This window comes from Furipterus horrens, unplaced genomic scaffold, assembly GCF_987537825.1.
Source record: "Furipterus horrens unplaced genomic scaffold, mFurHor1.1.pri manual_scaffold_11, whole genome shotgun sequence".
In the NCBI taxonomy this organism is placed as follows: Eukaryota; Metazoa; Chordata; class Mammalia; order Chiroptera; family Furipteridae; genus Furipterus; species Furipterus horrens.
In genome coordinates, this window is record NW_028327181.1 from 64250531 (window position 1) to 64273984 (window position 23454).

Genomic DNA, 23454 nt, shown 5'->3' on the forward strand with positions numbered 1-23454 from the left:
TTTTATGTCTCCCCCCTTTCATGGACTCTAAGCACACATACATTAGGGCACCTGAAGTTGTTGCCCAGCTCCCTGTGGCTCTGTTCATCTTTGTTGTTGGTTGTTTCTCTTGGCGTTCCATTTTGTATAGTTTGTATTGCTACATTTTAAAGTCACCGGTCTTTTCTTCTTCTGCACTGTCTAATACGCCAGTAATCCTACCCAGTGTCTTTTTCTTGTTCTTTTTGGTTTTTATATTTATGTAGGTATTTATTGCATCTTTCCTCCATTACCATTTATCCCCCCTCCAGTGTCTTTTTCAGTTAGACACTGTAGTTTTTAATCTCCAGCTTCTTGGAGCAGGCACTATTCCTAACAGTGGGTGATATCCAGTTATTCTTCTCTCTGATCCTTTCATGTGGTTCTTTTCCTGGGCTCAAACCACTCTTCACACACAGGCACCATCCAGTACTTTGTTGAATACTCAAGAGATCTCTCTGCATATCCCCAGAGTGCTTGTCTGTGTACTTCTTTTCTTTCCTAGTATTCTGCTTTGTGCATTCCAGTCACCTTGGTTTCCCCAACTCTCATATCCATTCCTTAGGGAGTTAACCAGTCTCTGTGGGTTTTTTTTCTTCCTTACATCATGACCTGGAAGCTCAGAGCAGTAAGTTAGAACAATGCATCAGAGGGCTTACTTAATTTGTTTCCTATCTCTTGGGAGTCACTGTCCTTCATTACCTGAATTTCAACTTCTTGAGAACTGTTGTTACATATATTTTGTCTGGTTTTTAAATTGTTTTAGGCAGGAGGTCAAATTGATCCCATCTTGGTCTAAAGTCAGTTATATTCTCCCCCCTGCCTCAATAATATTTTTTAAGTCTGTTTTGTTTTGATCCAGAATCTAACCAAAGATCAGGTATCACATGTCTTGTCTTCGTTTCCTTTAATCTAAAACATTTATCTACCCTTTTTATTTTCTGTCTCTTATGACACTGGCATTTTTGATGTGTCTAAGATGGTTGTCTTATGAATTGTCCCATAGTCTGGATTTGTCTGTTTGCTCATGATCAGATTCAAAGTAAAATATTTTGGAAGGAATACTACGTAAGTGATGTATCCTTTCTACCTCATCATTTTAAGTGGCCTATAATGCTAAATTTGATCTTTTGGTGAACATGGTATTTTCCAGATCCCTCCATTGTAAAGTTATTTTTTCCTTGGTAATTAATAAATAATCTGTTGAATGATGCTTTAAGATCAGTGGACATTCTCCTCTCAACTTTTTACCCAATTGTGCATCAGTAATAATTTGTGTCTGATCGATTACTACATTGGTGGTTACAAAGTGACACTCTTTTTCTAATTTTATTATTCCTACTACATTTATTAGCTGGAATTATTCTATAAATAATAGTTTACCTATTTTCTTTTTGAGTATTATTGTGAACTCATGGGCTCTTCTTTAAATTAATTATGTTATACCTTATTATCATTATTCTTTTGAATGTTCATATTGCCCAGATTTGCCCAATGCAATCTGCTACTATTTAACCACATAATGTTTTTCTTTATGCCCAGAGTAACTTCTAATACATTTACCACTCACAATTAGGGATTTATAAGTTAGGGACTTATCCAGAGCCTTCTTAGAAGATTTCCCCCTCCTAGTGCACTCTCCACCCAAAGTGAGACTTCTGGGTTGGGAGAAGGAGATACATCTGAATTATAACTACAGATCAGAGTGTCACCTGATTCTAGTGCCTATCACCTTTAGTCTGCCATTCTTACTCTTCTGTCCTCCCCTCTATTTATTGACAATATTCAAGAGAGCAAATGGCTGCCCTGGCTGGTGTGGCTCAGTGAGTTGGAGAGGTTTCCTGTAAACCGAAGGGTCGCGGGTTCCATTTCCAGCCAGCCTAGGGTTTCGCTGAGGGTCCCGGTTAGTTTCTCTCTCACATAGATGTTTCTCTCCCCCTCTCTCTCCCTCCCTTCCCTTCTCTCTAAAATCAATAAGCACGTTCCCCAGTGAGGATTACCAAAAGAATAATCGATGGCCAGCTGATGCCCCCCAAACTGTTCAGGTGGGAAGCCCCCATAACGCTTCTTCGCACAGCCCTCTGGTAGCCTCTGCCCACCTCTTCTACCTGCTCAAATAGCTTTTCTGCCAATAATTTAATTTTCTGCCTTTCCCTTTATAGGATCCTCCCCCGTAATTTGGCCTGCTGCCTCTGCAAATTCAGTGAGAACATTGAGAGGGTCAGCCAGAGAGTGAAATTACACTGCCCCGCTGACTGTCTGACACACACAACTTGTGGTGAGTCTGAATTGCCCAATGGTAAATTCTTTCTTTTTTATTTTATTTGTTTTAATTTTTAATCGATGATGATAAGTTGTTTTCCTTTGGAAATACCTTTCGAAGGTTCGTTGTTGTTGCTGTTTTTCTTTTGTTCTTTCTTTTTTAAAATTGTTGTTCTATTACAGTTGTCCCAGTGATGGTAAGTTTTTAAACAAATAAGGTCACCGTGTTATTTTTATTCATTCATCCAGAGTTTAACTCCCTATATTTCTGAGAATCGCTTCCTTGCTAAAAGTTGGATGAAGGAAAAAGAGAAAGGAAGGGGGCAGGGGATTAACAGCAATGAGCACACAGTGCGTGCGGTGCTCAGTTGGCGCTTTCCGTCCAAATGAGAACCTGTTGGTCAGTGGCACAGCCTGTAAACTGGCTCTGGATGCATTGGGCCTCATTTGTCCTTTGCCTCGTTGGACAGGTAGAGCTATATTTTTATTCTGTTTGTTTTGCAATTTTATAAAAAGAGTACGAGTGATTGTATTTTATGAAAATTCTATTTGGGATCTGAATTTCTGGTTTTATTATCAGAAGCTACTGACAAATCCTTCTAATGGGTGGGAGGCCTCTTGTATTCTTAGAGTGTCCAACTCTGAACTTGCTCTGAAGCTCACGGTTTTCTATCCACCAAACACTTGGGTGCTTTTAAGTATTTTTCTACAAATTAGGCTTATTTGCACCATCTGATAACTTCCAAAATGTGCTTTCATGCCCAAATAGTGTGAATGTGGGTCTCTGGCAGGGATCTGGGGCACATCATAAATAATAACACTGTGCTACTTATATTAAGAGAGTGTGGCTCATTTTTCAAAAACAAATTTTTGGCCCATTATATTACTCTCTTCTACCCCAAAGGTGGGCAGAGCAGGCATTTTAATCTCCTTTAACAGGAGAGTAAAAACAAGATTAGAGAGTGTTAAGTGCTGTCACCTAGTACTCAGATCTCTGGCTTTCCTTTTGGGGCTCCACAAGCTCCCCACTTTGGGACCCTCAACTCCTTCTCTGACCCTCAGCTTCAACAGCAATACTTTCATTATTCTGGAATGGAAACCCAGTTGCACAATGATACACTTGACCTTCATGCAGTCAGAAGCTTTGGATGGTTCCCCAAGTAAAGCTGAAAATGTAAGAAAAGACATGAAAGGAAAGGAGAGTAGGCATCTGACAACAGTTGCCTTTTCCCTTCTGTATATTAGAACCCCAAAGTATTATTCCATAGATGTGTTGAACATTCCACAGTGGCACACAACCTGCCAAGTCTCTTAACCCACCTACATTCCAGATGCCTGCCTAAATTTAAGTACAGAGCAGGAGTGGACATAGAGTTCTTTTTCTGTATAGAGCCTTTTGTTCTGGGGGCAGGGATGTGTAGAAGCAATGACCGAAGTAATGCTTTGGTGGGTAAGTGGAGAAGGGCATGTCCAGATGAAGAGCTGTTAGCCGTGGGTTTTAATCACGCTCACCTGTGATGGAAGCAAGAACACGAGCACACGAAGAGGCGGAGAGAGGAAGCCTCATGCTCCCTCTGCATCTGAGCAGGACAGGGTGGGAACCATGAACGTGAGGAATCGCAGTAGATCTGCAGAGAGTGTAACTGAGTGGGGTCTTCCAGCCTTGGTTTTTCTTCAGTACCTGGCAACTGGCCCCCGGGGATTAAGGGACTAACCCTAAATATAGTTACTCTATTTCACGCTGTGGAATGTTCTGAGTCAATAACGCCCTTTAAAAACATAGCTTTTCTCCTTTTGTTGTGTTGTCAATCAGGTTTAAGTTGGGGTTTATTTTTCTCCTCTCTCAACAACATTCCGATATTTGCTGATTCCCAACTTATTTGACTGGCATGTAGGGCTTTGGACTGACAAAAAGCTGTCCCATGAGTCCTTCATGATCAAAAATGGTCTCTTCTTTTTTGACAGATGAACCACATTTAAAAAATCCGAAAGGCTCCTTCATGAGCGCGTTGCGAGAACATAAGAATGCGGGCAGTGAGCTGACAATTCAGCCAGAGGAGGTCTCCTTAGGCCAAAAAAAGAAGAAATTGTCAGCCATTCTGGGTAAGCAGCTAGACTTTAATGATAACAGTGATGTCATTAGTGCACTACAGTACAGACTGCCTTATTTCTCGGAGATTAAAAAGCAGGTATAGAATCAATGTTATTACCATTCATTAAACTTCCTTTTTAAAATGTACAAGATGGAGGTATGCCCCTGAGTCGTTTGAAAAACAATAGAGGGACCCTTCTTAAACCTAAATTTTACAATTCAAGTTACAAAAATAAATGGAGGAAACTATTTTTTGGAACAGATTTATTAACAGACTTGCTCACTGAGCCAGAAGAAGAAGAGGTCTCCAAGCCAGAGGACATGAACAAATGGGCAAATGAAAAGACAGGAGCCCAGGGTGAAGAGGAAGAGGAGGAGCCACATGAGGTAAGGGCAGCTCCTGAGGCACAAGGCCTGGACAGCCAGTCAGTTAGGACGTGCCATGAAAGCACTGAGGTAGGAAGACCAGAGGCACCCAGACTGCCTCTTGTCTTAGCCATGTGACTTTGGCCAAAGCCCAAGACAGTGATCTTCTACTTTGCTCATTTAGACAGTGGTGCCACTGTTCCTGGGGTAGACACCAAGAGGACCTAACACACAAGATAAATTGCACAAGAAAATGCTAATACTAAGATTGCATAACACATTAGATACGGTATGCTCTTTAAGAACCTATATGAGAGGGAACCCCCCAAAACCCAGAATTGTCTTCTGGAGGGCGGGCCCCTTGTAGTACAGGTTTCCTCCACTAGGGGAGTATTCTAGGAACCCATCTGTAAGAATGTACCAGCTGGTTTTGTTGTGAGAGGGTGTGTTAGGCATCAGTGAATTTTTTTTGGAAGACTCTTTCAACATATTTGATGGGTAATTTACAAGTGCGCCTGCGCACACCTTGCTGAGTGTTCAGCTGTTCTGGACAAAAACCGCATGACCCCCACACCCCACCCTCCCTATTCACCCAGTCTTGCCCTGAGTGACTTTTTGTGTTTCCCTGGATGAAAAATTCCTCAAGGGGATTTGTTTTGCCAATGTGGAATCAGTGAAACAAAGAAACAGCAGAAGCACTAAATGGCATCAAAATTGACAAGTTCAAAAACTGTTTTGAGCAGTGGAAAAAAACGTCTCAATAGGTGTATTGCATCAAATAGAGAGTACTGTAAAGGGGACTGAAGTTTAAGCATGTAAGGATAAACACACAATATTTTATAAATATATTCTGTGGGTTTTTGGGTCTCTCCTCATAAGCCATTCACCTGAAAGAGTGGGATTTTAGAGTAGTAGTTAAGAATAGTTAGCTATTCTTTAGCACAGGCTTAAGAATAGTTAACTTTTATCTTTTCCATCTCTTTGGTTTGTTTCTTAAAATTATTGCTTGTTTTTCTCTTTTAAGGTCATCAGAAATGTGCCAAGATATGGCTATAAGGAGATACTCCTATTAGCCTCTCCTGTTATTGTAGTGGCGACAGGTTTAACTGCAATCTTCTGTCTCATTATGGTAAGACAACGGTTCATTCAGCTTCCCAGAATACATTCTGTCTTTAGAATAGAGTCAGAACCCACAAACTGAAAATCAAAGCCACTTTCCCACCTACTCCTCCCTGATATTTTTCTTTAGTCATGAATGCTGATATGCTTTATTATTTTATTACACATTATATTCCAAAGATTTTTAAAGGAAGCCCACTCCCAGAGATTCTGTGGAACTGAAATCAAGATAACAAGCCACTGTACTATTTTGAGAACTTACAATAGGCCAGAGTTGACATGACAGCAAAATTTCTTCAACTCAAAATGGATGATGTTGATTTGATGTATTACCAATTACTCTCTTTCTACCATTGATTTCTTGTTGGCTGAAATGAGGAGAGATTTAGACTCTCCACCCTCATAAAGTTATGTCACCCTGGTCAAAAGGACATGGCTAAAAGACAAAAGTGTGATCTTGTCAATTGACTAGATTTACTTAGCGGATTTCTTCTCCAGTGTGTAAAAAGCATGGCGTAAATAGGTTCAGTTAAAACATTGCAAACTAAATCCTGCATCAGGCCTCTCTAAAGCCTGTCGTATTTATACTCACCTCTTCCTGGAGCTTGCCTGTGTGCCTTTTCTTCAATTACACAATGGCTTGTTTTCCCAACAGGCAGGAGCTAATATTAAAAGTGATCTAATTAGCTGACAATCTTGACTACCCTACTAATCCAACCTAATACCTTGTTTACATTTTCAATGGTCATGGCAGCCCCCCACCATAACCTAGCCACACCATGCCCATTTCTACTTTTGTTCGTGCCTTTGCTCATCTAAAACTCCCTTACTTTGCTCTGCCTGTGCTGCAAGTCCTGTGAATCTCTCAAAAGTCAGCTCAAATTCCTATTTCAGCCCTGCTAGTCCTCCTTCTTCTGTGAGATTTATCATCCTTTCAGGGCGCGGGCAGTAGTGAGGCATTCCCCTCCCACGAGAACTTAAAAATATGGTAAGTAAGTTTTTAAAAGGCAGCTCCCTAAGAGAGAAATACCAAGGTCAACACATCATGGAGCAGAGCAGAGATGTGTATGGACCAAATGGCCTCCTGGTCTACCAGACTTGAGAAATACCTGGCTGGATGTGTAACTGCTAAAGAAAACATGTCTATTTGCAGGAGGGTTGGTCAGCAGTAAAAGCAGAGAACAGGTGAGGGAGAGTCTGACATGGGCATTGCCCATCCTAGCAGTGCCTAAGAGTAGAGATGGCACCTCAGGCAGCAGACGTGGAGAGTCCAGCCCACTACCCAGGCTGTGCCTGCTGGGGAGATGCATGGATCCAGCTAATACAGTCTTTTCCTTTAAACACGGGATTCAGCTGATTCCTATTGTTCTAATTCTGTTCTCACCAAGTAGCCTTCTGACTGTGCTTCTGTGTGCCATGTGGCCTAGCTCCACAGAGTGTATTTCCCTGATCGTGTAGACACAGGTGTTGTCTGTGGAACAGATGTAATTCTCACTCTCAGGCCGTAATCTTGGCCTTCTGATTTTTTATTAGCACTGCAGTATTGACAAGGTGAGACTACCCCGATCGGAAGAAGTGAGCCCTCTCTTGGTGAAGAGTCTGACTTCTGAGCCTAGGAGCTGGGGACTAGCATGTGGGCAGCTTGCCAAGGCCTCTGGGAAGAAGTCATTGGCCAGTGCCCAGACAATACCCTCTCCCTCTCTAGTGGGCACATGGCCTTTGCTTTTTTGGATTTTCTATAAACTCCTATAATGCATTTAATTTCTATGGAGTTTAATCTCGCATTTGTGTTTATTTATGTGGTTTCATTATTTCCTCTCCCCAGTTAGATGATAAGCTTTTTGAGGATGGTTTGCCTGACTCTTCTGTCTCCTTAAAGACAACAACACTGAGAAATATTTGAAATTTTGAAATTCAATGAAAACCACTGAAAGTATGAAGATATTTAATATCAAAGGACTTCCATAAATCAACAGGGAGAAAACAAACAAACAAGGGGAGAAGAGGGCAAGGGCTGTGCGGAGCAGGATGTGTATTGATCATCTGTCACCCTCTCTGCCGATCATCTCCTGGCTTATGGGGTATGGGTTTTGTTAGCGAGGCCTTTGTTACCTCATGGCATGAAAGTGGTCTCTGATATTTTCTTTTAGTCCTTTTTATAATATTTCTTTTATTCATAATTTAAAAAAGAAATCTGTCTAGTATTGGTTTTGTTTTTAGTGTGGTTGACTGTTTTCCCCCTACGTGAAGATTTAATTGTTTTAAAATCTTTTATTGAATGACTCATTCTTTCTTTCCTGATCTAAAAAGCTCTCTTTGGACTCTAGTCTGTTGATCTAGTTATCTTTTTTTGTACCAGTGACAGTATCACCATGTAATTCCAATTTCTTTATAACATATAAGCTGCTGCTTTTTTATCTTCTTCTTCATACATTTTGTAGGCTATTCCTGCATATTTTCTCTACCAAATACCAGCTGGCCAGGTTTTGTTTAAAAACTCTCTTGGAATTTGAATAGATTGCATTACATCGGTAGGTTCATTTGAAGGGAACTGACATCTTCACAACACCTAAGAACATGGTATCTTCACGTCGTGTATTCTTCCTAATGTCCTTCAGAAGAGTTTTAATGTTTTGATCACGTAGGTCTTACGCATTTTTTGTTAAGTCTGTTTCTAGGTACTTGATGCATTTTTATTGATATTGCAAGTGGGATCTTTCATTTTTTAATTAGTCTTTTGTGGTACGTGGGAAAACTCTTGAGGTTTGCGTATTAATCATTTGATTTTGGATTCACTTACTGAATTGTCATTTTACTTGACATTAAAATTCTAGTCGATGCTCTTGCACTTTTAGGTTTGGCATCATCTCCTATGCACATGCGTTTTGTCTCTTTCCAATACTTCACTTTTCTTATTAAATTGATTAGGACCTCCTCAACAATGATGAATAGTAACAGTAATAACAGGCATCCTACTCTTGTTCTTGAACTTAAAACAAAGCTGCTGCGTTGTTTCCGGTAGATACTTTTATTTTCTTTTTCTACTTCTAAGAGCTTTTATTAGGGACTAACTGCTGAACGTTATCCAAAGCAGCCAATGAAACACATTGCCAGCTCCCTGCAAGATCCTAACTTAGGGAGTATGGAAGAAGAGTCAAAGGGTATTCAACAAATTCCTGTCCTCAAGAAAGTTATCACCTTACCTAGAAGGGAACAAATAAAGATTTAGAGATAGTGGTCATTGTGATGAATAATTGTGATGTCGCTTTCTTCCTAAAACAGTTCCGTGCCGCAAGAACACCTGTGGGCAATAATGGAGGAAAGCCAAGGTAAATATTAGTCTGACAGTTTTTAAAGTAGGATTTTACAACTAGAGGAGCTTCTTCCTGGAGGTGGCCTGAAGTGACCTCTGAAAATGGTGCGCTACTCATTTGACCCAGAAAACCCCACAAAATCATGCAAATCAAGAGTTTTAAATATTCATGTTCACTTTGAGAACACTTGGGAAACAGCCAGGCCAAAAGGGTATGCATATCTGAAAAGCCACCAAGCAGCTAAAGGATGTCACTTTGCAGAAGCAATGTGTGCCATTCTGTCCTTACAATGGTGGAGTTGGTAGGAGTGCCCAGGCCAAAGACTGGGGCTGGGTGCAGGTTGGTGCCCCCAAAAGAGTGCTGCGTTTTTGCTGCACATGCTTAAAACTGCAGAGAGCAGTGCTGAACTTAAGGGTTGGGGTGCAGACTCTCTGGGCATTGAGCACATCCAGGTGAGCAAAGCTCCCAAGATGCAGCGCAGAGTTTACGGCGCTCATGGTGGATTAACGCCCACAAGGGCTCTCAGGCCTGCCGCACTGAGATGCTCCTCCCTGAAAAAGAGCAGATTGGTCCTGAACCAGAAGAAGAAGATGCATAGAAAAGAAAAGAAAAGTCCCATAAGGAACTGAAGCAAGAAAAACTTGAAAGTAAATTTATCATAAAATAAATGCTTAGAAAAGTTAAAAAAAAGAAAAAGAAAAGAAAGAACTAGAGGAGAACTTAGAACTCTACCTCAGTCTCATTTTACAGTGAGGAAACCGCTAAGTTTGGAAAGAACACTTGTTAACTCTGATGCTTTGCCTGGACTTTGCAAAATGAGCTCCGTAGCCAAAGCTGATAGAGAGTGTGACTAGCACAGGTGCATCTGCTGCCACTGGTCCTTTAAGGAAACAGGGAGCAAAGGGGGAGGTCTTGGTTGTACTTGTTCCTGCTGGTGGTGGAGCTCTGGGGAAGGGACAGGGAAAGCCACGTGGCCTTAGGGTAAAGGCTCTGGTCTCCTTCAAGGCTGACGGAATGTAGACTATATGAGTCCTTCCTGTAAGGTGGCAGGAAAATTTCCCTTCCCCTCCTCCTGGTTTTCAGGCCCCTACTCTCTCTATTCCCTTTATCCCAACTTCATAGAGTTTTAACTGGGCAAGACCTTACGCAGTAGTTTGTCTTTTCTTTTTTTTTTTTTTAATAATAAGGAAACAGAGAGGAGGAAGGGAAATATCTTGCTCCATGGCCACATTGCTAGTGTCAGAAAGAAGATGGTGCCTTTCCAGCTGGGGGTCTCTCCATTGATTACCCCGTGCTTGGACTGTGAGCTACACTTTATGTCAGAACTCAGTACACACGTACCACACAGACATAAGTCGTTTCTAAAACAGACTCATTATGCACTCTGATTTTTTTCTATTCTGTTTCAGTCAAAAAGAATACTTTGTAGTCTAGTGCTGGTTGTGACTTGTAAACTGATTTCACAACTCACTCAGCGGTGACAGCCTGCAGTACGGAAGTCAGCAAGCTAGCTAACTTAGCTAACTGCTATTTGGACTCAGGCATTTAGTTGTGTGATTTAACTTATAGGATAAAGCAGCTAGAAAGTTAAAAGCACCTTCTTACCCTCACCCCCACCCCCAGCAAAGGGTGTATGTGGGACTAAGTCTAAATGGGACAGATGTGAAATGCTTCTGGAGAGAGCAAACTGCTTCTGCCCAGTGTGGCTGTGCAGTTTTTCCCCAATGCACTTCAGGGCGCTTGGCCAAGGGCCAGGAAAGTGCTTCAGGCTGAAAATCCCACCTGTACTCCATGCCAGACCACCCAGAGAGGTCACCCCAGAGACATGGCAGGGACATTTTAAACAGACACAGAGAACCCCTGGAAGCCCAGTGTGCAAAGAATCATTTCCAAGGTCCCAGGTCTACAGTGACTTTGCCTCTGAGTATGGACCCAGTTACCCATTTAATCCTAATAAGGCGAGGGACAAATCACTAATTGTTGGTATGCGTTTTCCTCCAAGGGGCTTTCTCTCGCGACTCCTGAATAAGGACCGACCGGTGGAAAGCCAGATGGAGGTAAATTTCAGGAGGATCAAGCACTGTGGTGGGAAAAAGTGGGGGACAGGCAGGATTCATGTTTCCCTCTCTGTTTTCTAGGAGGGCGGTTTCTGGAGCTGGCGGCGGGGTGCACATGGCCCTTTGAAAAAAGAAGAGGCACAGCATCTGCAAAACATGGGTTCCTCTGATGAGGAGGAGCCTTCAGACATGTAAATAACTGGGAGTTATTTAGAATTCCTGTCTAAAAGGGGGAAATAATGAATAGTTTCATTGTTCCTTTCAAGAGTAAAAGCTTTGACCTTCTTTTTCTCTCCCCAGAAGAAAGGAGGGAGTCTCCTATGACACCCTGGAATCAGTAGTAACAGAAAGTGACACCTGATCCTCCTGCTGAGTGAACCAGGTTACTAATAAATTGTTTTTCTCTACTGAAATGTGTACGTTTGTAACCACCTCTAGCCATGAGGGAAAGAATTAAAATGTAAATAGGTAAATATATATACACACAAATAGCACGAGCCATAAGCAAGAAAAGCAAGGCTGAAGCAGGACTCCCGGGGTAGCCAGCACTTCCTCAAGCAGCAGTGTGGTCAAACAAGGGTGAAAAGGGACTCCTCTCCCCCATGTTCCCCAATATAGTCTGTCCCCGAGAACTGGAAGATACATCATCATCCAGGGGTGTGGGTTATTAAGTCAAATAACAATTTATCCTGGTGCTCTGGCCCCTGGCTCACCAAGCGCCAGTTATGTACAACATACTTGACCCCCATTGTGGCCCCCCATCATCAGGTCTTAGGGCTGTCAGAATATTTGGATCCCTGAGCATGCCTTTACGGTGAGGCCTGTCTTCTCCCCTGAGATCTTAAACTTGCACAAACCTGTGCCCTGTCTTGGTGTAACGGGTTCTCCATCCTTACAAGCTAGTAGAAAGTTCACAGTTAAGGGAAGAAAGTCATTTCAGATTAAGACTCTAATTAGATAGAAGTCATTAAGAAAATAAGTAATTTAGTAATGTCAGCTAAATTAATAAAAGCTTATATTCATCTTTCAGTCAAAGGTTGAGTATACAATAGCAAGCTAACATAAAAAATTGAGGAATCCCTAAGGCTCGGCCCCTTACAATGTAACCTAACACACAGGCAAACACACACAGGAGACTTCCAGCCAAGATGGAGGCCTAGAGTGACACGCTCCATCTCTCTCCACAACTAAGAAGGAATACAACTACCACAAAACCAGAAATAACCAGAAGTTCCAGAAAATAAATGGAAGTCCAACGTAGGAAGTTATAAAGAAGTGGTGCTCATCCAGAAGGGTAGGAGGTGTGAAGCTGGGGTGGAGAGGTCAAACTGTGCTGGTGGTGGCAGCAACAGCGATGATGGTGGGACGGTGGTAAGCATAGACACCTGTATTTAAGGGGAGGCGAGAAGCACCTGGAGAGCACCCCTAGCTGTAGACCAGACCTATCAGCCACTGTTAATATAAGAGAATGGTTTGCGTGACATCAGTGTAACCTGACAGCCAAGGAGAGTGGACTGGAATACATATGCGTGAACTGGAATGCACATGCATGAACAATGGTGACCTCACTGCACTAGTCAGTGGGGGTGGTAGAAGCCACTGAGTGAGCACACCTACTGTTGAACGGCCGTCACTTTCACAATGACTGAGCAAGTAGAGCAACAAATCTGCATCAAATATTGCATTAAGCTTGAACATTCCTCCTGGAAACTCTCTGGATGCTTCAGAAGGCCACAGCTAAGGGTGACTGGTGACTGGCAGCAACTCCCGGCTTTTCCCAAAGCTAAAATCACCTTTGAAAGGGAAGAGATTTCAGACTGTAGATGATATTCAGGAAAATACGATGGGGCAGCTGGTGGTAACTGGGAGAACTGTGTGAGGTCCCCAGGTGTCTACTTTGAAGGACACCTAGGCTTGTCTTATGTACAATGTTATTTGTATCTTGCATCTTCCTCAATGAATGTCTCTATTTTTCATATTACATGGCTGGATACCTTCTGGACAGACCTTGTATCCAACTTTCAGCATCAAGTCTGTGTACCTGCTTAGACAGTCCTTTCTTCCCTCCATATGTTGTCACTTGGGAATGTCCATTGGTTATAGCCATAAAACTTCCCTGCCTATCCCAAGCTGGTGACCTTTCCCTTCTCTGTATATATGTGGCATTTTTACCTTGTATTCTAGAATCTCACTTAATCAAAAAATAAATATGGCAATTTTAATACTTTGGGAAAAACAATGTTTCTCCCAAACCAAAACCAAAGGTAAGAACCACTGAACAATATTAATGCACAATATTAAAAAAATAATCCTTATGGCATTTCCTCCACATTTGACTAAATAATTAATTTCTCTCCATCAAATGGAAGAATCACAAGCTTCAGATAGTATTCAGACCTCAGTCTGAATCCTAACCACACGACACCAGACAAGTGACTTAGCTCAAGTCTCCTTGATTATACACCATGACCAAGTGGAATTTATTCCTGGAATTCACTGACAGTTCAACATACAAAAATCATTCAGTGGAACATAGCACATAATAAAATGAAGGGAAAAAGACATCTGAGCATCTCAATTGATACAGAAAAGACACATGACTAAATCCAGTATCCTTTCATGATAAAAAAACACTCAAGAAAAATAGAAGGAAACGTTCTCAACTTAATAAGCCCTTATTTTAAAAACCCACAGTAAACATCATATTCAATGGTTACAGACTGAAAACTTTTCCCTAAGACTAGGGAAAAGACAAGGATACCTGCTTTCAACACTTCTAATCAATATAATACTAAAATTTCAGCCAGAGCAATTAAGCAAGTAAATAAAAGTATACAAAATAGAAAAGAAGTAAAAATCATTTGTTTGTGATGACATGATCTTCTATGTAGACAACCCTATTTCACAAGAAACTGTTAAAACTAATAAATTCACCAAAGTTGCAGGATATAGAAATCAACGAATAAAAAACACTTGCATTTCCACACACTAGCAAAGAAGACTACAAAGAGGAAATTAAGTAAACAATACATTTACAATAGCATCAAAAAGAGGAAAACACATGGGAATAAATTTAGCCAAGACTGAAATATTTATAGGTGGAAAATTACAAAATACTGCTGAAAGAAAATTAAGAAATTAAAGAAGTCCTAAATAAATGAAAAGACACCCCATATTCATGGATTTAAAAATTAATATTGTTACGATGACAATACTACCCAAAGCAATCTACAGAATCAATGCAATTCCTATCAAAATCCCAATGGTGCTTTTTACAGAAGTAAAAAAACCTATTCTGAAATTCAAACAGAATCTCAATGGACCCCAAATAGCCAAAACTACGTTGAATTTCCTGATTTCAATTTACAGCAAAGCTACAGTAATCATCAGTTTGGTGCTCAGATAAGGACAGAAATAGAAAGCAATAGAGAGTCCACAAATAAATGCAAAGGAACAAATATTACATGATTGGATTTCTATGAGGTACTTACTAGTCCAATTCATAGAGACAGGAAAAATAGTAGGTACCAGGGGTTGGGAGAGAAGGTAATAGATAGAAGTAATAAAAGTAGACATCCTTATCTTTTTCCTGATCTTAGGGGGAAAGTTGAGGTACCACTACATACCTATGAGAATGGCTAAAAATCAAGACTGAAAAAAACAAGTGTTGGAATTAATGTGGAAGAACTGGAACTATTATAAACTGCTGGTGAGAATGTAAAATGATACAACTATTTTAGAAGACAGTCTGACAATTTGTTAAACAGTTAAACATACATCTACCATAAGATCTAGACATTCCACTCCTAATTATTTACCCAAAAGAAATGCAAACTTAAGTCCATTCAAAGACTGGTATATAAATGTTCATAGTAGTTTTCTATGTAAATGCCAAAAACTAAAAGCAACCCATGTATCCATCAGCAAGTGGGTGTGTAAAGTATGGTAACTATAGTTAATAATATTATACTGCAGATTTGTAAATTGCTAAGAGAACAGATCTCAAAGGTCCTCATCACAAGAAAAAAAAATTGACTATATATGCTGACAGATGTTACCTAGATTTAGTATAGTCATCTTGCAACATATACATATACCAAATCTAAAAATGTGTTGTACATCTGAAACCAATGTGATGTTTTATATGTCAATTATACCTCATATAAAACAAAAACAGGTGAATGGATAAACAGATTATGGCATATGCACACAGCACAATGCTACTACGGACCAATAAAAAGGAATACTGTTGGACACACATGATGCAGATAAATATCAAAATAATTTTGCTGAGTATAAGACAAACAAAAAGGATATGTAAGAGTACACATTCTAAGATTCCATTTGTATAAAATTCCAGAAAATCCAAACTCATCTATAGTGGCAGAAAGCAGTTAGAGGTTCCCTGGGAACAAGACAAGCAGGAGGAGGCATTACCAAAAGGCACGAAGAAACTTTGGAGGAATGCAATCTCAACTGTAGTGATGGTTTCTCAGGTATATACATTTGTCAAAACTTATCAGACCATATACTTTAAACATGTGCAATTTATTGTCAATTATACCTAATTTTAAAAAGGCTGCAAAATTAAAAACAAAAGGAAGTCAATAAATATAGGCAAACATAAAAATGCTACTTGTGTTGAAAATCAAGAAGTCAAAAAAAAAAAAACCAACCCGAAAACTAAGAACAATGAGAACTGCAGGGACAAAAAAGAGGGCGGGGATATAAACACAAATAAAAGGAAACTGGTAATAAGAGAGAATCACTAAGTGTAGTTAGATAATTAAAGGAGACCTGGCTGAAAACAGACAATGTTCCCACCTTTTGAGGGTGTGTGTGTGTGTGTACGTGCCTGGGCACACCAGAGTCATGGGTAGAGCACTGGAATGGGAGTCCAATCCTGGTCTGTCACCAACTACTCGGTGACTTTGGACATGTTTATTCACGGGTCTGGGCATGAGTATCTGTCCTTTCACAGACAGTTAAATTTCCATAGTCAAGTGAACAGAGATGGGATGAAAGAAGGGAAGGCATCAAAATGAATATTACAATTTGGTTGGGTGGAGAGTTCAGCTTCTCAAGGACTTTGCTCCTGTCATTATCCCCCCGTCTCTCCAGCATCATTAATTATTCTGTTTACTGGTTCAGTCAAAGCAAGATATAAAACTTCTCCAAAAATGGGGGAAAATGTTGACTCTCAACACCCCCTTCAAACCACAGCCTTATTGCTCCCCTTTACTTATTACGAAGTTCTGAGCTCTTCATACTTGCTGTCTCACTCCTCCCGCTCTCTGGCAGCAAGTTTCTGTTCCCCCTAAAACTACACATCAAGGTCACCACCAATGACCCACACATTCTCAGGTCCAACGGTCAATTCCCAGCCCAGAACCATATGGCACAGCTACCTTACTCCTCTTCAAACATGTTTCTCACTTGAATTCTGTGGCTCCTTCTTGTCATCCTTTGCTGAATCTGCCTCCTCCTCTGACCTCTAAATGTGAGCAACCCACAGTTCGGACCTAAAAATATCTTCCTACAAGGAGGTAACCTGGTGAGCTCAACCAACCCCCTGGCTTTAAATACTATCTATATGCTAACAATTCAATCTCTCCGAAAGTCCCCTTCCACACTCCAGAGTCATATTTCCAACTGTCAAAATCTCCCATTAGATGTATAATGAACACTTCAAACTTCATATATTTAAAGTTACTTTTTTCTATTTCTTGATTTTAGAGAAAGAGAAGAAGGGGGAGAGACAGACAGACAGACAGACAGACATCGATTTGTTGTTCTCCTCATTTACACATTTGTTGGTTGCTTCTTGTATGTGCCCTAACCAGGGACCAAACTCACATCCTTGGCAAATCGGCACAATGCTCTAAACGACTGAATACCTGGCCAGGGCATAAACTCCATATATTTAAAAACAAAACTTTTACATCTAGAGCCTACCCAAATCTGCTCATCCCCAAGTTTTTTCTACCTCAGAATGGAATACCGTTTATACCATCCAGATGCTTTACACTTCCTCACATATCATCTGCAAGCTCTACCTTCAAAATACATCCAGGACGGTCCTACTTTCATGACCTCTACTATTACCATTCTAGTCTAACCCACCCTTCACCTTTCACTGATAAAGCATATCCTAAAGGATTGCCTCACTTCCTCTCCCAACTGCTGACAGTCCACTTTCCACACAGGGACCAGAGTGGCAGTTTCTAAAAATTTACATTATATCACTCAGAAAATTTCAATGACTGCCATCACACTTAAAATAAACTCCAAGGTCTTTACCAAGGCCCTTCACAACATCTCGAAACTCATCTCCTCTTCTACTCTTCCTCTGTCCATTTTGCTCCAGCTACACTGGCTTCTTTGTTATTTCTCAACACACTAAGCATACTTCTTTCTCAAGGCCTCTGCCCCTTCTAATTTCTCTGCCTGGGATTTTCTCCCCCTAGATATTCACAACACTCCCATATTTCATTCTGGTCTCTGCTCAAATGTCAACTCCTCAAAGGGACCTTCCCCCACAACCCTATCTAAAACAGCCACCAGCCTGCCTCTGCCCTCCTCAGTGTCCCTGCTCTAAACCCTTACTCAGTTTCAATTTTCTTAATAGCACTTATTGGTATCTAACATATATCTACTCACTTGTCTGTCTATATCCCAACAACTGAGTCAACTCCTTGGGAAGTCAATGCCTAACTTCAAGTAGGCATGCAATTAATATTTGATGAATAAACAAATGAAGAGTACCTTCAAGAATCAAGACAGCTCTAGAAAGAAACATTAGAACCATTTTATCCAAATGATCTGACCACAAGGGTAATATTCTTGGACTTTATCCTTCAGGCAATAAATCTCACAGGCATGGAAGGGAAAACATGACATCACTGGAAAACATCAACATGGCAGCGGGATACAAAACAGACTAGAGATAAGAAAAGATTAAAGACAGAGAGATCAGTTAGAAGATAACTATAATAACCTGAGCACAAGGTAATAATGTCTGTATTTCTCTATTAGGATGGTAATGATAGGAAGAGAAAGGACAGACAGGAGAGACACTTGGAGATGACTGACAGGACTTAAAAACCATCAGTGTAAGAGATGTCAAGGTTGACAGGCAAAATAGAATAAAAAGAAAGAAGTCAAAAAAGTCAATTTGAGAAAAGAACAGGACAAATTTGATCTGGAAGAAAGTTGAAGATGCTTGGAAGGACAATCAGAGGACATTTATAGGTCAATGCTGAAGGAATAAATTTGGGAGCCCTGCTCACAGAAATGAAACTTAAACCTGCAACAGTAAATCAAGTGTCTTAAAGTAGATAAAATTTTCCCAGAAACCTCAGAGTACAGCATGCCAGCAGCAATATTTAAGAAATATATGCCTCGCCCTGGCAGGAGTGCTCAGGGGGTTGAGCGCTGGACTGCAAATAAAAGGTCACCTGTTTAATTCCCAGTCAGGGCACATGCCTGGGTTGCCAGAGAAGTCCCCACTTGGGGGCCTGTGAGAGGCGGCCAATCGATTCTGTCGCACAGATATTTCTCTCCCTTTCTCCCTCCCTTCCCTTCTCTCTAAAAAGTAAAATAAATAAAATCTTAAAAAAAAGAAAATATATGCCTATAAGGAACAGGAAGAGGTAACAATGAAGAAATAAAGAATCACTGAGTTATAAGGTAATAACCAGAGGTCGTATGTCTACTGCGCCTTCATCACAAGGACTGAGTCCATATCCAGATTCTATCACTTAATTAACTACAGTAGGAGAGGCCAATGACTTGATTTATCTAGTTTCAGTTTCACCATTTATCAACATAAACAAATTCCTGGCAAGGTAGCTCAGTTGGTTACAGCGTCATCCAGATACAGCAAGGTTGGGGGTTCGATTCCCAGTCATGTCACATACAAGTATCAACCAACGAGGCCCTGGCCAGGTAGCACAGTTCGTTGCAGTACTGTTCAGGTACACCAAGGTTGCAGTTGAGTCTGCAGTCAGAGAACATCCAAGAAAACAACCAATGGCCCTGGCTGCTGTGGCTCAGTTGGTTGGATCGTCATCCCATACAATGGGATGGGTTACATACCTAGGTCGCAAGTTCAATCCCCGGGTGGGGAGCCTACAAGAGGGAAGCAATCGATGTTTCTCTCTCTCTCTGCCTTCCTCTTTCTCAAAGCAATGAAAAAATGTCCTCTGGTGAGGAAAGAAAGGAGGAAAGGAGGAAAGGAGACAGGAATAAGTAAGAAGAACAACAAATCGAAAATTCTTTCTCTGAAATCAATAAAAATTTTTAAAACGAAGATGTATGTGCATTAGTTGCTATTTTAACAACAATGTAACACTTTACAAGAAAATAGTATTTTACAGTTTCTAAATTAGTTTTAGCTTATCTCATCTAATGCCACAACCACCCTGTGAAGATCTTGTTATCCACCTCCTATAGCTGAGGAAACAAGGCTAAGAAAGATTGAGTCTCAGTTTATGTGTGGGAGAACTAGCATGGTATATAACCTAGGTCTTCTGCACATGGTATAGTGGCAAAGAACACAGGCTCTCAAGCCAGACTTCTTGGGTTCAACTCCAGCTCCACCATTTGCTAGCTGTGACTGGAAGCAAATGATTTATATATTAGAGATATTACTCTTCACAAAGGGATATTTATCTTCCTTAGACAGAAATAAGAAACCACAGAGAAATTCTGAGGTGAAGAGCATGTGAGATGCTTTGGTTTTTTTCAAGAAAGAAAATAATCTACTAAGAGTAATGTGGGCAGGGCAGTTTTCAACTGTGGTCTGCAAATGTGTTATTGAATCCCCATACACAACCGAAACAAGTTCCTACCTGGTAAGCCTCCTTGTAAATTTGTTTGAGGAGTTTATCTACATTCAATTATTAAAGTCACTGGATTATAGTCATCACTAAGGTCTCTTATAACTATAAGATGATATGATTTTATTCTTTACTTTTTTTTTTTTTTTTTTTTTAGTCTTACCCACCAAACAAGTTTGAACTTTCCCTCCTCTGGGTCTCTCAGTATTTTGTTAGTGCCTCTCTATGACAGTACACATTCTTCAATATAAACACAAAGTCCATTGGTTTAATACTGGTTAAATGTGCAGTGATTTAATAATACAAATATATGAAAATTACATGGAGCTTTGGTTTCCAGACATTTCATGGCAGCTATCACTTGATGATTATTCATCCCTGCAGTACTAAGCAATATACATTGATGGTCTTCCTATTAAAGAACATTCATATAGACATTTTTTAAGAGGACACAAAATTTAAAATAAGAAAAAATACAGGGGGAAAGAATGAAACAACTGTAATAGAAACACAATTTTTAAAATGTTAAAAAAATACAGAAAACGATTAATTTTTACAATATCTTACGTAAACTAAATGCATGTAAAAAAAAAAAAAAAAAAAACTTACCCCGATACAGCTGAAACAACAAAGCTTGGAACAACGAGGACACAGGCGGGCATCCTGCAATTTCTCCATACAAATGAAACGTCGGAAAACCTCAGCAATGCTCTGAAAGTAATAAAAGATGTAAAGTCCACCAGATTAGGTTACTGAATCAAGAGGAAAAAGCATGCTTAAAATAATTCACTTGATAAAATTTTACTTTTAACTTTATTCCATATCAGGACTTGGTCAGTCCAAGGTCCAGGGTACCTGAGTACATCTAAGCTTCACAATGGTTCTATTTTAAGGAAAGGCTATGACATGCAAACAGACAGACTTATGCACAAATATTTTCATGGAAGCATTAATTAGAATGGCAAGAATCTGACTAACCCAAGCGTCCAAATATTAATTAAACTGTCACAGTTAATTTACAGTCACTGCAAATATTTCAGGAAACGATATGGGAGGAGGGGGAGCCTATGTTTAACAGTAAGAAAAAAAGGAACAAATGGACTTTTTACTTTTCTGCAATTTCCCCAAGGGGAACGAATTATTTTTATAATATTGTAAAAGTTTTTAGAAGATGTATGTTCTAATAGCAGTGTACTCTGGTCAAGAAACAAACGAATTCAGAATCCAGAAATCCGAATTTCTGCCCTGATGCTGTAACCAAGTAACTAATTTACCTGAGCCTGAGATTCTGTCCCTGCTGAGATTTTTGGTGGCAGCACAACCAATGTTTAGGGAAGAAAAAAAGATCACGTAAATAGAAGAAACTTCTTATCTTTGCAAGAAGTCTCATGTGAACCAATTTAGGAAGTAACTAACAAGAAAAGATATAATTAAATGTAAGTTATTACATATTTTAAGTTTATTATTGCGGTACTCACATTTATTTTTACTCCATTCTAGAAGAATGGAACTCTCCTAAAACCAAGGTAAAGTTATCAAACCTTTATAATATCTTCACACAAAGTATTAAGAAGAAAATTACTGGAGTCTAATCATGACTCTGCTGGACCAGAAAGAATCTGTGAGGTGCAGATGCTGGGGGGGCAGGGAGGCGTGGACAACTAGTTTCAAGTGGGGTGCCCAGTGACATCGTTGCCCTTACTAAGAAGCAAAAATTTATTTAGTATTTGGAAGGTTCAAAATTAGACATTATACAATTATGGCCAATAACCAATCCTTTTAAAAAAATGTTCCTAGCCTTTACGTAAATACACACAACATTTTAAATCACAGCTTACAAATGTCATATAAAAAGAATAGAGCTGTTCTGGCACACAACAGCCAAATTGAGACAGTAAGAGTATACCTTCATTCACAGGAAGGACAAAAGTCTACAAAATGCACCGCTGGGAGGAATGATTATCCATTTGGAGGGAGATTTGGGTCGCGCAGGAACTCGCAAGAACTGGTTGCGAGTGGAAGGGCACGTCCACCTAATGAATTTGCAGTTTTGCTGTGAGGAGGATGTAGTTTGCAGAAACCCTGCGGGGACTGCGCACCCGTGCAGAGACCACCTGACTGCGGGAACGTTCCGAGCACAGACACCAGAGGGCTGCGGAACAAGCACCACGTCCTTCGCACCTGGCCAGCCCTCACCACAGCCAGAGCAGCAGAGTAGGGTGCCGGGCCAGAGAACTAGGACCAGGCGCCCTGACTAAAAAGCCCTCCCCGAGTGACAGGGGCAGACTAATCACCAACCTTCTCAAAGCCCCTCACCTCCACGCTCTGTTCATCCATTGCCTCTGACTCTTGCCGGGGCTTGGTGACCCACGGAGTCCGCGGTCAGACCTAGTAAGTGCCAGCCCGAGGTCGCCACTTCAAATTGCCGCGGAGAACAACCCGGTGTCCACGTCAGGAGGTTCCAACGACCGCCCCACCTGCGCTCCCCATCGCTTCTCCACCAGCTACCCCCACTTCGCCATTTTTATCCGCGTGCCCGCCCTAGGACGCAGTGGGAGGGCAAGTGTTGGCCGCAGCTCCTTCCTCCGGGTTCAACCGCCCGCTGGGTACCAGGAGGCAGCCTTGGCCCAAGTGACGCAGACTGGGGGGCGCGCCCTACGGAAATGCTGCAGAAGCCCAGACGCGCTGGTCCCCAGCTAAGAATGCGCTGCAGGGAATTCACAAACACCAACGGTAACCAGGGCAGCTGGAAGCGCAGGACGCAGTGTTAGGGGAGCACCACGGAGAGGCTGCACCTAGTTCCTGCGGTGCGGGGGCGCACACGAGATTTGGCGGTTCGCTTCTGCAGTTGCGTACCCTCCACTCCGGAAAACGCAGGGAGCAGGGAGCGGAGAGCGTGGCCAGGATAGGGGCGGAGCCTCACCGCTCTCAAACTTGCCGGCCAGAGACCGCAGCTCCCAGGAATGCCAGTGCGAAACGCAAACTCCAGAGCCACATCCCTAGGACTCGGTCTCCATGATTCTAGAGGCTTGGGCCCCACCAAATCCGCGTTTTTAACAACCGTTCTAGGTGATTTTGGCAGATGGTTTATGATCCTCCCTTTGCAAAACCGTGGTGCAAAGGTTTCCTAGCTAGTCGTTTTTTCTCTGAAAGCCCAGTCTCAGGTTTTTAAGACTTCCGAAGCTCAAGACTGCGAAAACCAGAGCGGTGGCGTTTCTTCATTCGGGGGTACCTGAACGGGACCATAAATTGTGCAGATCTAAGTGCCACACCACAGGCTGCATTTCTTGCCGCTTGAGATGCGCTGTTGCCATGAAACTATACGAAGTGCAAATGGGTATCAACTGCATCGAGCTTTCCTATATTGGCGGCTGCTTTCTACAATT

The 23454-nt window shown here is 41.2% G+C and overlaps 2 long non-coding RNA genes across 2 annotated transcripts; one reads left to right on the forward strand and one right to left on the reverse strand.

The window, feature by feature from the left end:
• Positions 1-6454: 6454 nt before the first annotated feature.
• LOC149998029 (uncharacterized) lies at positions 6455-23191 on the reverse strand. Its single transcript, XR_016507251.1, has 3 exons — positions 22385-23191; positions 20678-20731; positions 6455-6519 (listed from the first exon to the last, which is right to left on the reverse strand). It is a non-coding gene; the product is annotated as an uncharacterized LOC149998029 (long non-coding RNA).
• On the forward strand, positions 9144-11430 carry LOC149998030 (uncharacterized). Its single transcript, XR_016507249.1, has 3 exons — positions 9144-9186; positions 11174-11228; positions 11310-11430. It is a non-coding gene; the product is annotated as an uncharacterized LOC149998030 (long non-coding RNA).
• Positions 23192-23454: the final 263 nt, after the last annotated feature.